Raw genomic sequence first — 12,270 nt, 5'->3', positions numbered from 1 at the left:
TTTCTCTCCCCAAAGGCTGCTGAAACCCTAGAACTTTCTTGTCATTAAAAAAATGTGCAGCAGGGATGCACTTTATGGATCTGAGCTGGTCACCTCTGTATGATATTGTGACACTGAAGAGATTCCTTGGATGTGCTTTCTCTGCCTTTTGGCATTTTCAAACCGAGTCTGGATTTCTCAAGTCCTCTTTAGATATTTCAGGTGACAGGAAGGCACAGAAAGATGAACATGTTATTTCCAGCTAACACTGAGATCTGAGAAACCATTTCCCACTTGTCATGACTGTTTTCTTGGTACTTGCTGAGAGATACTCCCTCTCTAGATATAAAGATATAAATGCAGACTATAACCTGTTTCTGATAGAGAACTAAGTCATATGTTATCTAAATTCTTTCATAAACTCCAAATTTTTTCTGTGGAGCAAGGTTCAGTTTTTTTATGAGTTCTTTGACTTTTCAATTGTCTTTTTTACTGTTAATAAAATTCTAGTATTTGATAATGCATATATTTATGGAGTAGAGTAAAATTTTTTGTCCAAGGAATAGACTGACAGTTCAAATTTTGCATCTGTTTAATTTTTGATGCCTCATTATGTTGTGAGTTTCTTGTTTTTCATCCCATTACTTCTCATGAGGAGTAACTTTTCTTAAAGTTTTACTCTCCTGTGCTATTTGCAAAGTGTTTGCATTGATTCCTTGTGCATTCTGAAGTGTGACCTATCATTTTCAAGTGCTGCTTCCCTCCTAAGCTGCAAAAGGTAACTGTGTTGCTAAATACCTGTTGCATTTAATCTCGAGAATGTCCATTTAAATGAGTTTGCAAAGTGCATTATGATCTTTTACAATAAGGACTCATAAAGTCGAATTCATTGCTGGTATAAGATGAGCACCATCAAATAAAATTGCTTTGGTTTCTGCCAAAAGTCCACTCCTTTGCAGTGCAACATATTGTAATCAACCTGAGTTTTTAGGAAAAGTTGATAGCAAATTTTGAGGTTACTGTTAGCAATTAATTGGTTCAATGCTAAGTTCTTCTGTCACTGTAATTTTAAAGCATAAGGAACAGCAGTGATGCTATAGACATAATTATTTGTCATCTTTTACTGCTTTCTTCTTTTGCAAGCCATTGACAAATCTGCTTGATCTGCTGAGATGTTTTTAGCTGTTCTTGCTTTTAAACTCATAAACATGAAAGTTATTTTATTAAAAATGTCATGTTCATAGAACTTGTTAAAGGGAGTAGAGTTTAAAATTAGTAAACAAGGACTGACTGAGACTGATACTTTATATTTGCTGCTTCCAATTTCTGTCCTTCTATTGACAGAACCTGAAAATCAAAATGTGATAGAAATGACCACATGCACAGAGAAATATCTGCAGGGTAGATCAGGGCAGTGCAGATCCCTGAAGCACACATGGTGCCAGGAGAGTGAATTGTATCCACAGCACCACTCCACCTCTCCATCTACAAGCACACAAACTGCACTGGGGCTTTTGTGTCCCGGCAGAGGCAGCAGCAGGAGCTACAGTTCTTCCTTGAGTTTACACCAAACCAGTGGTAATCTTCATGGACAGGGTTTTACAGGGTCTACTTTCTTTGAAGCACCCACCTATGGACAGCTGCTGGCCCTCACAAGCCCTGGACATCACCAGGAGCTGAAGTAGCTTCCTGTCTCCTGCACCTGGGTATTGTTTACTCTCTTTACTTCTCCTCTGCCCTTGATGCTGAGCTGGGCTTGTTTGCAAACCAATTACATGGTTTGTCATGTAGTAATAGCACCTTCTGTGCATTGAGCTGTACCCAGATTTCATAGGAGAGTGCTTTTGCTGTTGGTTTTAGAGATCCACTCCTGAGATAACTCCTACTCAAGAAGCTGCTTTGAAAATATGTTAAAAATTGCCTTTGCTGACCAATTACACCCAGCTGGGGTTTGATCCACAAATGTATTTTGGTAAGAAGATGTAATTCTCTGGGAGATCCTTTTGTGCCTTCATCAAGTCCTGGATTGTCACAGAAGTGTCTCTCAAAGAAGTTGTGTTTCAAGGAGCAGCTTTGCAGCCCATTCTTGCTGGAGCAGGCTGAGTTCCTCTTCAGACTACTCACAAGGGGCATGGCTTGGCACAAAGCCAGAGGTGCTGAGATTCTTGGAATATTCCATGGAGAAACATAGAGAGATGCTTCAGATTGAGTTAACTGGAGTGGTCTTATTTAGGTGCTTTAACTCATTTTACAGAAACCAAAATACTCATTTCAGTGCCAAGTTGTTATAGAAGGACTACATTTGCTTCATGCCCTGCTGAGAGATGCTGGCAGGAGCTGTTATCAAAGACTCCTTTTCCCCTTAGTCATTTAATAGTAGCAGCTTCTCTTTTATTCTGTGTTCTCTGAGAGCAGAATAGGAAGTGATAATCTCCTTGGAATACAGCAGACACCTGTTTGATAAGTGGTAATTGCATTACTCCTGGAGGATTATCACAGTGGTGCTTGTTTCTTTGTAATGAAGCTCCGCTCTTATAAGCAGAGCAGAACTTCACTAGAAGATACACATTCCAGGTAAGAGAAACAGAAAATAGGAAACAATCAGCCTTTTTAGAAGCTCATTTTTAGAAGTCAGTAGCACTGTGTTTTCAAGAGCTAACATTGCAAAAATCCAATTCCTCAGAAAATGATATCCATGAAGAAAAGGCAGCATAAAAATCCCATCAGTGTTTGAAGCATTTATTTGGAAGCAGCTCTGCTAGCACAACTGCTTGAACTGTGCCAAGGAATTATATAGTGCTGGAAACAAATCCAGGCACTTCTCTGCCATCCAAAGCATTGTACAATGTTGTGAAGTAAATGGCATCCCACCATAGACCAGAAACGTGCCAAGTATTTGGCTGATACTCTTTGTGAATGCAAAGCAGTTCCCAAGGTGTGTCTGTAAATATCTGTGGGCAATATGTGATGTGGATGGATTGTTGTTAGTTTATACTGTTTATTATTTTATTTGTTCCCGAGCTTAAAAACCTGTTAGTGGTTTTGTGTCTCTTCTGAATAGTGAAAAATAAGTAGTTAGAGATCAGACTGAGTAAAAACAATTATGACATTGTCTATATTGTATGGCAATTACATAAAGAAAATACCAGAAATTTAACAGGCTCTGTTGGAACATAAAAGCAAGCAAATGGAACAGGACAATTTTGAGGAAAGGAAATACAGCAAGACAGGTTAAAACTCTTTAGAGTGTTTTTGCATTTATGAGTCTGAATCCATGTTAAGTGCAGCTGAATTTTTCATGTTAGAGTATCAAAAGTAAGAGTACACAGTACCACAAAACACTATAACCAGACTTCAAAGCATGTGGTCATCCACAGAGAACTGATGGATGAGTGGACACTGGCCCTTTCCCATGTTTTCAGGGCCTAGAGGGATTCTTGTCCTTTTTTTAATTGACCTTTTCTTTCTTTACCTTGATCCTTCTCTCGATGGATGCTTTAACTCCTGGTATTTGTTGTCACCCAAAGACAGTGTCTCTTTAGCTTAGGAAAGGTTGGGAATCCCAGTTTATCTGTGAATAACACTCTGTTAGTTGCAATTTATCTTGGTTTAGTTAGAGAATTGTTTTTTTCAGTTCCAGAGCCCTTCAGGAATGTACAGTGAGTTATGACCTGTTCCCAGGCATGTGTGTTTTATAGATCAGTTCACACAGGTGTACTGATTAATAAACTCACTGGACCAATTTACATGCCTAAGTTTTAACCACTGAGTAATTAGCGAAAGCATTGCTGAGGAACTGGAAATTTGGGAAATGTGTCATTATTTGCATATCAGTATAAAGCAATTACTAAATTAAAGAGTGCACGTTGTGACAAACATGAAGCTCCTTTACTGTTGCTTTGTCAGTGCACATTAACATCAACTTGATGTGAAAGCCTGGCTTTCTCTGCATGAACTAAAAATCCTAAGGCAGAAGTACACAATGAATCACCCAGAGTTTGGAGGCTAGCACGCTGAATTGCCTTGGGGTTCAGACTGAGGAAAGAAAAAACTCATGTAAAAGACCATTGAGAAAACGTATCAGTGGAAAGTAATTAACTCAAGATCCACAATTAGCCTCATGGTCTATACTTAACTGTGTTCCAGGTCTTTCAGCATTTATTTAATTCTGTTACCCTGTGTTTCAAATAGCTGCAAATGGCTTGGCAGATTTTTCATCCTTTTTAATATTTACAGTTTTTGTCTAACAAGAAGAATGAGCTCTGTAAGTGATCATGGGGATTTATTTCAGTCTCTCAAGTATATTTCTTTTTTAGCAGAATCCGTTGTACGAGGAAATATTATTTTCTTTGTGCTTCCTTTAAATATATTTGTGGTTTGAAGCAACATAAAGTACTACAGTAGCTGTCCTTCTGCTTTAATTCCTAATTTGCCTAACTAGGCTCAGTCAAATGAGAAATAATCAAAACCAGGGATAATTTTCATTCAGCCAGCAAACGACAGGGGTAGATGCACAGTAACACGGCTGGTGATTAACAGGGCCCGTAGCAGAAATTGGCATGTGTGTTCACCAGCACACCAGGGCTGGGTGTTCCCAGAGCACCAGGCACCACTTTTTCTCAAGCTCACAAGAATCCCGTTGTGTTTTGTGGAGCTGCCTTTGGGGTGGTTGTTGCTGCAGTGCCAGCATCCCTCCCCTGGTGTCTGAGGGACACGAGTGGCCTCCTCACTGTGCCTTGGAGCTCCTCCAGCCTCCCACACCAGCCTCAAGATGATTCCAGAGCTGCCTCACCATACTTCTGCCTTCAGCACATGTAAACATCTGCCAGGATTGTGGCAAAATAAGACACATATGCAGCAGCCTTTTGGAATTTTGGCAAATTAACACAGCAGTCTCTTAATCCTAATCTAAATAATTTATCAAATTTTAAAACATGAGTAATAGTTCAGGCACTTTTTTTTCTCTTCAGTTCAGAGCTCTTTAAACTTTTGGTGTTTTAACTCTACAGCATTCCTTTGTGATTTTAAGCTTCATTATAGTTCAGAGATCTACCATGGGAACACGACTGAAATCCTTGGAATGAATTTCCTCCGACCTGTGTTGACAGGTTTAAATTACGTACTCTGACACTGTTCTTGTGGCTGGATTAGAAACTTTTTTCCGAGTTAAACCTGTGATAAGTAATTGTCACAGCGCTCTGGCACAATGCTAATGTGAAGTGACGTGTCCAAACTGGCCTCAGTAACATGAAGAACCCCAACAGGTGTGAGGGGTGGATCTTCCCATGGGCCCTGCGGAACTTCTAACAGGGGAAAAATAGTAGAAAAAGTGAAATGAACCTTGACTAAAGCTGTCAGCAGTAATTATCTCAACAACACTTTGTGAGGAGTTAAAATAAGCATTACTGATTTATAACCTGAACACACTCCACGCTAGAGATGGTTTTTTTCATCCAGTTAGTGTTTAAAATGAAACGTTGAATACCTGTCAAGATTTTTTTTCTTTTTATTGGAGAGCCATAATGAAAATGAAGTTATTTTCCAGAGGAAGTTAATTTCAAGGGCTGTCAAATTTTTTTTACTCTTCTTTTCATTTTCATATTTGTGCAATAGTTTAATAAAATAAACAAACCTCAAGCATACTTGACTGTTTTTCCCAGCTAATGCTATTTGATGTCAAAAGACAAAGTGGCTAATGTGGAATTACATCCACTTTCTATTGTTATTCAAGGAGGGTAAGGGCTTACGTGGCAGTAGATGAGCTTTGGGTGTTTGATTTCTTTTTTCTAATATTATGTACTGAACTTGGATAACAATGTCTAGTTGAGCAGTACAGACTGAAGAGAGCCCTTCAGCTCTGGGTAGTAAATCTTCCTGAGTCAATTAATTGCATAGTACAAAAAAGCCCTTGTTTCAGTCAACTAAAAGAATGTATTTAATAATTTGCTTTTTGAATTGCAATATACCTTCATTTTTCATTGGGATACTTGCTCTTTGTTAGTGTGATAACACTTGTTTTATGTATATTATGTGTTTTAGTATGGATAGAAGTAGTTTTACAGTCTGTTACTATTAGAAAAATACTTGCTAACTTTTGGGAAAAAACAGGCCAAAGGTAAACTTTAGTTCACAGAAAATCTTGAATCTCTTGGAGCTTTAAACATAACTTTTAAACATGAGCATGCAGGAATTCTTAAATCATGTATCACTTTGCCTTTGTGAGATTATACATTGAAAAGAAGATAGGTTATTTATTGAATATAAACAGTGACAGGTGTTGGGTTTGGAAGAGTTGACCACCTGTTTGTTCCCAAGGAATTCAGTGAGAGTTTGAGCATAACAGGCTGCCTGTGCACTGTTAATGATGCTTGGTTAAACACCAGGAGCTGCAGCCATGGCAAGAACAAGATCATGTGAAAACTCTCTCATGTCATAGTGTCATTTTTCTTGAAATGATGAGACCTGGAGTATCCTCAGAAATGGCATGAGTTGCTTGTGAGTCCACCACCTCCTCCTTGCATGGATTGGTTTCTCTGTTTGGATCTCCAGCCAGGAAAGAGTGTGGAGCCATCTGATAATCTCTGGAGAACTGCAGAAGATTGCCAGAGTTCCCATACTCTTATTTTCCCTGCTTCAATAGTCACATGAAAGGGCTATGCAAAATACCCTTAGAAACTACAATTTTATTCAACTGTTTCTTTAATGAAAAACTTTCTACACTTGTATTTCAAGTGCAAAAACAAAACTTCACTCACTTGCTCTACTTCTCACCCCTGCCTTGTACACTTGGATTTTTCCTATAATTGCTATATCCTGTCCACCATACAAATATTGCTTTTCCTAGCTTCCTCAGTCTTGGAAAAGATAGGTTCCAAAAGGAGAATGGAAATGGGAGTGAGCCTCAGCTGTGGAGCAGCCTGACCAATCTAGTTCCAATGGTAAACAGCAAGAAGAAAAACTTATTTTTTAGGTGTTCCAAATAGATTGGTTTATCATTAGTTTTGTCTTATTACCTTACCTACTGTCAGTGCACTTAAGAAATGAAAGCATTTGATCCCTAAAATACCTTGTATCCAAATCCTTCTAGTAGTACCATGTGCATAGAATGTTTGATAGAAAAACAAGAACAGAAATGTTCCTTCTAGAGTTTTTCTTTTTTCTCAAAGTTTTTGTTTCTTCTCAAACTTCTTATAATTGAATTCAAAATGCAACTTTTTTCCCTGTATCTTCAAGAAAATCCCTCCATCCATCCATCTGATAAATTGGCATTTATCATACTCAGAAAATTAGTTTGTGCTATAATAAAAGGTCACATAACAGAATAGTAAATTTAATATGAAAATTGAAATGCCTGATAATGCTCCTTGCTCAGACCTCTATCCTTATCCCTTCACTTGCCTGATGAGGAGGAAGAACCATCATAGTAATTAATCCAATGAGGAAAAGGATCAAATTGTGGGAGTGACATTCTCACAGAGGAGACACCTGCCAGTCATTGAGTATTTTGCTATGTGCACCTCTCTGAAGTTATTTATAATAATTGAGTGGTATGAAATGTACTTGGTCATGTTTATTTCTCTATTCTTAAGCCATGTAGCAGTGAGTAAACTAGTAATGGAAAAGGTAAACAACTCACATTTTGGGCACAGTGAAAAGGCTGTCACATGAGTATTTGAACCAGGATTAGTAGGTAGCACTGCATTTGTTTTTGATTGAGATTTTTTGGTGTGATATATGTGTATTACAAACCCCTATGTGTGTAGTGCAGCCTGCTAAGCAACCTTTAGAAAGAGCCCTTTTTATGGGAGATTTATGGGGGAGAGTCAAGTATCGGAAAACACGCTTTTTATTTTGTGCACCAGAATCTTGTTTGCTTACTTTATCTCTGAGTATTAAAAGCAGAAAATGGATTTTTTTTTCCTTTTCCTCAATAGAAAATCATGCTGTGAGAGTTCCCTGTTTAATTTCCTATTGAAGCAGATTGTATACAGCCAAACATGACTCTGTATTAGAAGTTTAGCTACTTGAATAATTGGAACGATTCATATCAGTGATGTTATACAGAAATTACATTTTTAGGATCTTTTTATATTAAAAATCCAGAAGGTTTGTCCACTGCAAGGTTTTGGTTTTGGCTTGCCATTGTCAGGTATTGCCTGTTGCTTCACTTGCTGTGTGTGTGCAAGTGAAATCTGGCATCATTTATAGAATCTTCTCCTTTATGTATGGATCAAGTAGTCTCTGAATTTCTGTCTGATGCTTTGTGAGATTTACAGTTTGACCTTTGAATTTCTGAGAACAAATTATCAAGAATCTCTACTTTATGCCAAAAAGATGGTATTAGAAAATATTTTGTCATGGAAAAATACCTCTCCAGTGAGTTGGAAAGAATTTGTCGTTTGAGTAGTTTGAAAATGTGACTGAAACAGTTTCTTCTTTTCAGTGGTCTTTTTAACAGCCAAAAGCTGTTTTTAAAATTTACAAGTACTGAGTATTATAGCTCTATACAATAACTTGCCCTGATTAACAGGTGTCTGTATGTTCAGATAGATGGATTAATGTCCATTAAAGCAAATCAGAGTGTCCACACACTCCAAACCCTCAAAATCCTCATTGCTCTTGTAATAATCAAAAGCTGAACAAAGAGCACAAAATAAACAAATATTCCTACCTGCCTTGAACATTATACTTGCTTGTTCTGAGTAGTTCTTGTTTACAAAAAGCTTTATCCCTTTGCAGAGATGGGATCCCTTGATGGAAAGTATCCTGTGAACAGCACAAGCTCTCAATAATTGAGGATGAGGAAGGATGTCCTGTTCTGTACAGATTATTGCCTTAAGCTGGACACTTTGGGTGTCCCAGCTATATTCTGTAAGGCATTAGAAAGCTCTTACAGCTTCCTTCACTTTCCTCATTAGGTATGGCTGCCATTCAAATCTCTTTTGAGATGCTGTTTTTCTCCATCAGTGTGTGGCTGAACATGAGGAAGGCCAATTTGTCATATCCAATTACTCCTTTCCTGATGCAGTCCACTGAGCTTATAATTTTTGTATCAGCATTTCTCAGAGGAGTGAGTTCTGCAGCTGGAGTTCTCTGCTGGTATTGTTCCTTCATGTTCCTTCTACTGTTTATCTTTCTCACACCTTCAGCATCTTGATTAAATATCTCTGGACTGGTGCAAGAGACTGGGTTTGTTTCTTCATTTGTAATTTCAGAAGTCTGCAAGAGTGGGAATTAAGTTGTGCCAACAAACTCTTTCTAAAAGATACAAGGTTTTGAGATTATGGACTTGTAATTTTTCATATTATTCTGAGCATGAGGTGACAGCACTCTGGAATTACATGCTCTCAATAATATCTTTCTCTCCTTCAGGTATATTTGTATCATGAAATATTTGGGGAAAAAATAGTGGGTTTAGACAGTTCTGAATTGTATTTATAGAAGCTTCTACATAAAACTAATATAGCATGAAGAATAATTTATTGTTTAAAGCATCTGGTCTCACTCCAGATTTGGCAAATATTTCTGGGTTAATCTGGAAGGTTGACAAAGAATCCTGCATGTTTGGATCAGAAAAAGTGTTGCTTAAATTTATCCCTCGATTGCTAATGCTGGCAATTGAAAAACAAATCATCTCACACTGAGCATTTACAAATAGTATTAGTGTCTTAGAGCTGGAAAGCACAAGTGAGCACCAGACTATTTCTTTCCTCTCTAAACTGTAAGACTTTGTAGTGATCTTTCTCTTAGTAGTTAATATTTATTTCAGGTAACCTTTCATGCACTTTTAGTCCAGGTTGTACCCTTACCTTTTTGAATACCAGAGCTATTGAATCCATGTAGTATCTCTGCTGTTTCCTAAAAGGAGACTCTCCTGAAATGTTTGATATCTTGGATTTTATTTTCCTTCTCCTTAAAAGCTATAGGAAGCCAAATAGGAGATTACTTTAAATAAATGCAAGCAATGTCTACACAGTGTTGGACAAAAGATCTGGCTCTGGAGTTACTTTTTGCAAGCAATTTTCCTTATTTCTGATTTTGTTTCACTTTCTACCTCATGTACCTTCCAGTTCTGAGACAGTTTGATTTTCACAAGCATAATTTCCCTGCCTAAAAAAGGAGTAATCTTTTTTTTTTCTGCTTTTGTGTTATTTCTTTTATAACCTACACTTACCTTGTTGTTCATGCATGAGTCCTGCAAATGCATTTTCAGTGTCTTTTCTTGTGCATGTGGAAGCCATCCCATTCAAGCTCTGGTACCCAAATAGGGGTGACTTTCATGCAAAAAAAGAAAAATTCAGAAAAGTGACTGACTTTGGAGGTTTTTTTCACATCCACATGGGCTCATAAGCTAGAGAATATGGGTAATCAGGTAGTCTGGCTACAAACCAGCTTTTGGGGTAGGTTCAGTTATGGGGTTGGTATAAATATTTTGTCCATTCCCATGGGAAGGTGGCTGAAACAATGATAATTTATTGCAATGATAATTTTCTGCATCTCTGTTTGGGAGGGGGAAGGTGCAGTATTCAGAAAGAAAAACCTCTCCTAGAGCAGTGTGAGCTCTACAGTTCTTGCCACTGAGACATTTCAGTGGTGCTCCCGTCAATACCTTGCATTTACAGTACTAGGAAAGGGTTTGTTGGGCTGCCTGGGAGGTGATGATGAGGTTTTATGATTTCCAAAATAAAGCTTGAACTTTTGTGGTGCAAGAGTCTTTCTTTGCAAGAGAACTCTCTCTCTGTGAATGAAGATAACTTTATTCTAGAAGAATGTTGATGCCTGGTGTTTATTTTGGAATGAAGGCAGAACTGCTATTTCCTTTGCAAAAAAACCCCCAACTTTTCAGAAAGGGGAGGAAAAAAAAGCAAAAGGAAGGGTGATTTCTCACACCAATGTGCACAAACCCCCAACATTCCAGCAACTGTGTGGAGAGTGGGATGAAACAGGCTCTGATGTGGAACCCCTTCTGCTGTTAGCTGGTGTTTGAGAGACGCTTTGACACTATAATATAGGGTTGCAAATTGGAATTGCAACACCCTGCAATTGGGCCAAGTGATGAAGCAGCACAATAACTGCCTGCTTGATCTTACCACTCTCTCTTTAATGTGCATGTAAAAGATACTGGGAGCCTTTCCAGGCATCTGTCAGGGGATTTGATGCTGTGAGAGAGGGAGCTGTGGTCTGTGTGTGGTTCATGTGGGTGTTTGTGTGTTTTACCAGCATTTCATATGGTGTGATAACTACAGGGCAAAGTTTCAGGTTTTATAACAGTTGGGTTTTGTTTATTATTAAAAGCTTATAAAAATAATAATTGAAATGGTGGATTATGGCAGAGAATGCAGTTCTTATGCTCTTGTCAAAGGAGTTTCATAGGTAATTGGTCTAGAGCTGGGTGTCGTCTTTAATATTTCATTTACTCCAGAGAATTAAAACTCACTTCCTTTAAGGCGATTGCTGGGCTTTTTACACAGCTAAACTTGTGTTTAACCTTGCTGTGAGAATGTGACAGTAGGCTAGTTCAGACAGGTTAACATTCATTTGGTAACCAGCCTGCTTAATCAGCCTGCTTCAACCTGCAGCAAATTAAATCTCTGTGAGTTCTAGCAGGCAAGTGAGAAAGTCGCTCTGAATTATGTATAAAAAATAAATGGGGTATTTTCAGTGCTCATGGCAGTAAATGAAATTTAAGGCTTATGATTTATTCTTGGATTTTTGTTGAGAATGATTGAAATGTATTTTACCCTAATGTTTTTACAGTCCAATTAGGAGAGTGCTGTATTTCTGAAATGTATAATGTAAATATTTTGTTCTGTGCCCTGCAAAAATACTAACAAGTTTTACAGGATCTAGGTGTTTTTCTGTCCTCTCTGTGTTTCATCTGAAGAAACCCTTACAAAATATGTTTTAAACGTACAGTCAGGACTACCCTTCTCCACATCACTGAAAATTGCATAGCATTAAATACTTTGTCACTGGCAAAAACAATTGATTATCTTTATTTGGGAGTTACTTGCATTGTAAAATCACTCCAAATAGGTGCTTCTTAAATTGCTATTTGTGGTCATCAAGCTTGCTTCTCCTGGACTGCTGTGCTCTCCAGAAGAGGCAGGAGGCTGGGCAGAGCCTGTAAATGCAGAGATGGCACAGTTGGTTCTGGTCACAGAGTGGGCAGTTCTCATTTTTAGGCATTATAATGAGTGTGTTTTTAAATGCAATATAGGACCAGATTTTCAAATATTATTGCTGTGTGTTTGCAAGCATCATAATAATTTTGCCTTTCAAATGACTGTA

General features: G+C 37.9%; 1 protein-coding gene across 3 annotated transcripts in view; it reads left to right on the top strand.

Annotated features, from left to right (window-relative positions):
- Positions 1-12,270, top strand: part of FAF1 (Fas associated factor 1) — a 149,678-nt gene that overhangs the window by 87,387 nt on the left and 50,021 nt on the right. The window lies entirely within an intron of this gene.

The sequence above is a fragment of the Melospiza melodia genome, chromosome 11 (assembly GCF_035770615.1).
Source record: "Melospiza melodia melodia isolate bMelMel2 chromosome 11, bMelMel2.pri, whole genome shotgun sequence".
NCBI lineage: Eukaryota > Metazoa > Chordata > Aves > Passeriformes > Passerellidae > Melospiza > Melospiza melodia.
This window is presented reverse-complemented; position numbering and strand designations above follow the sequence as displayed.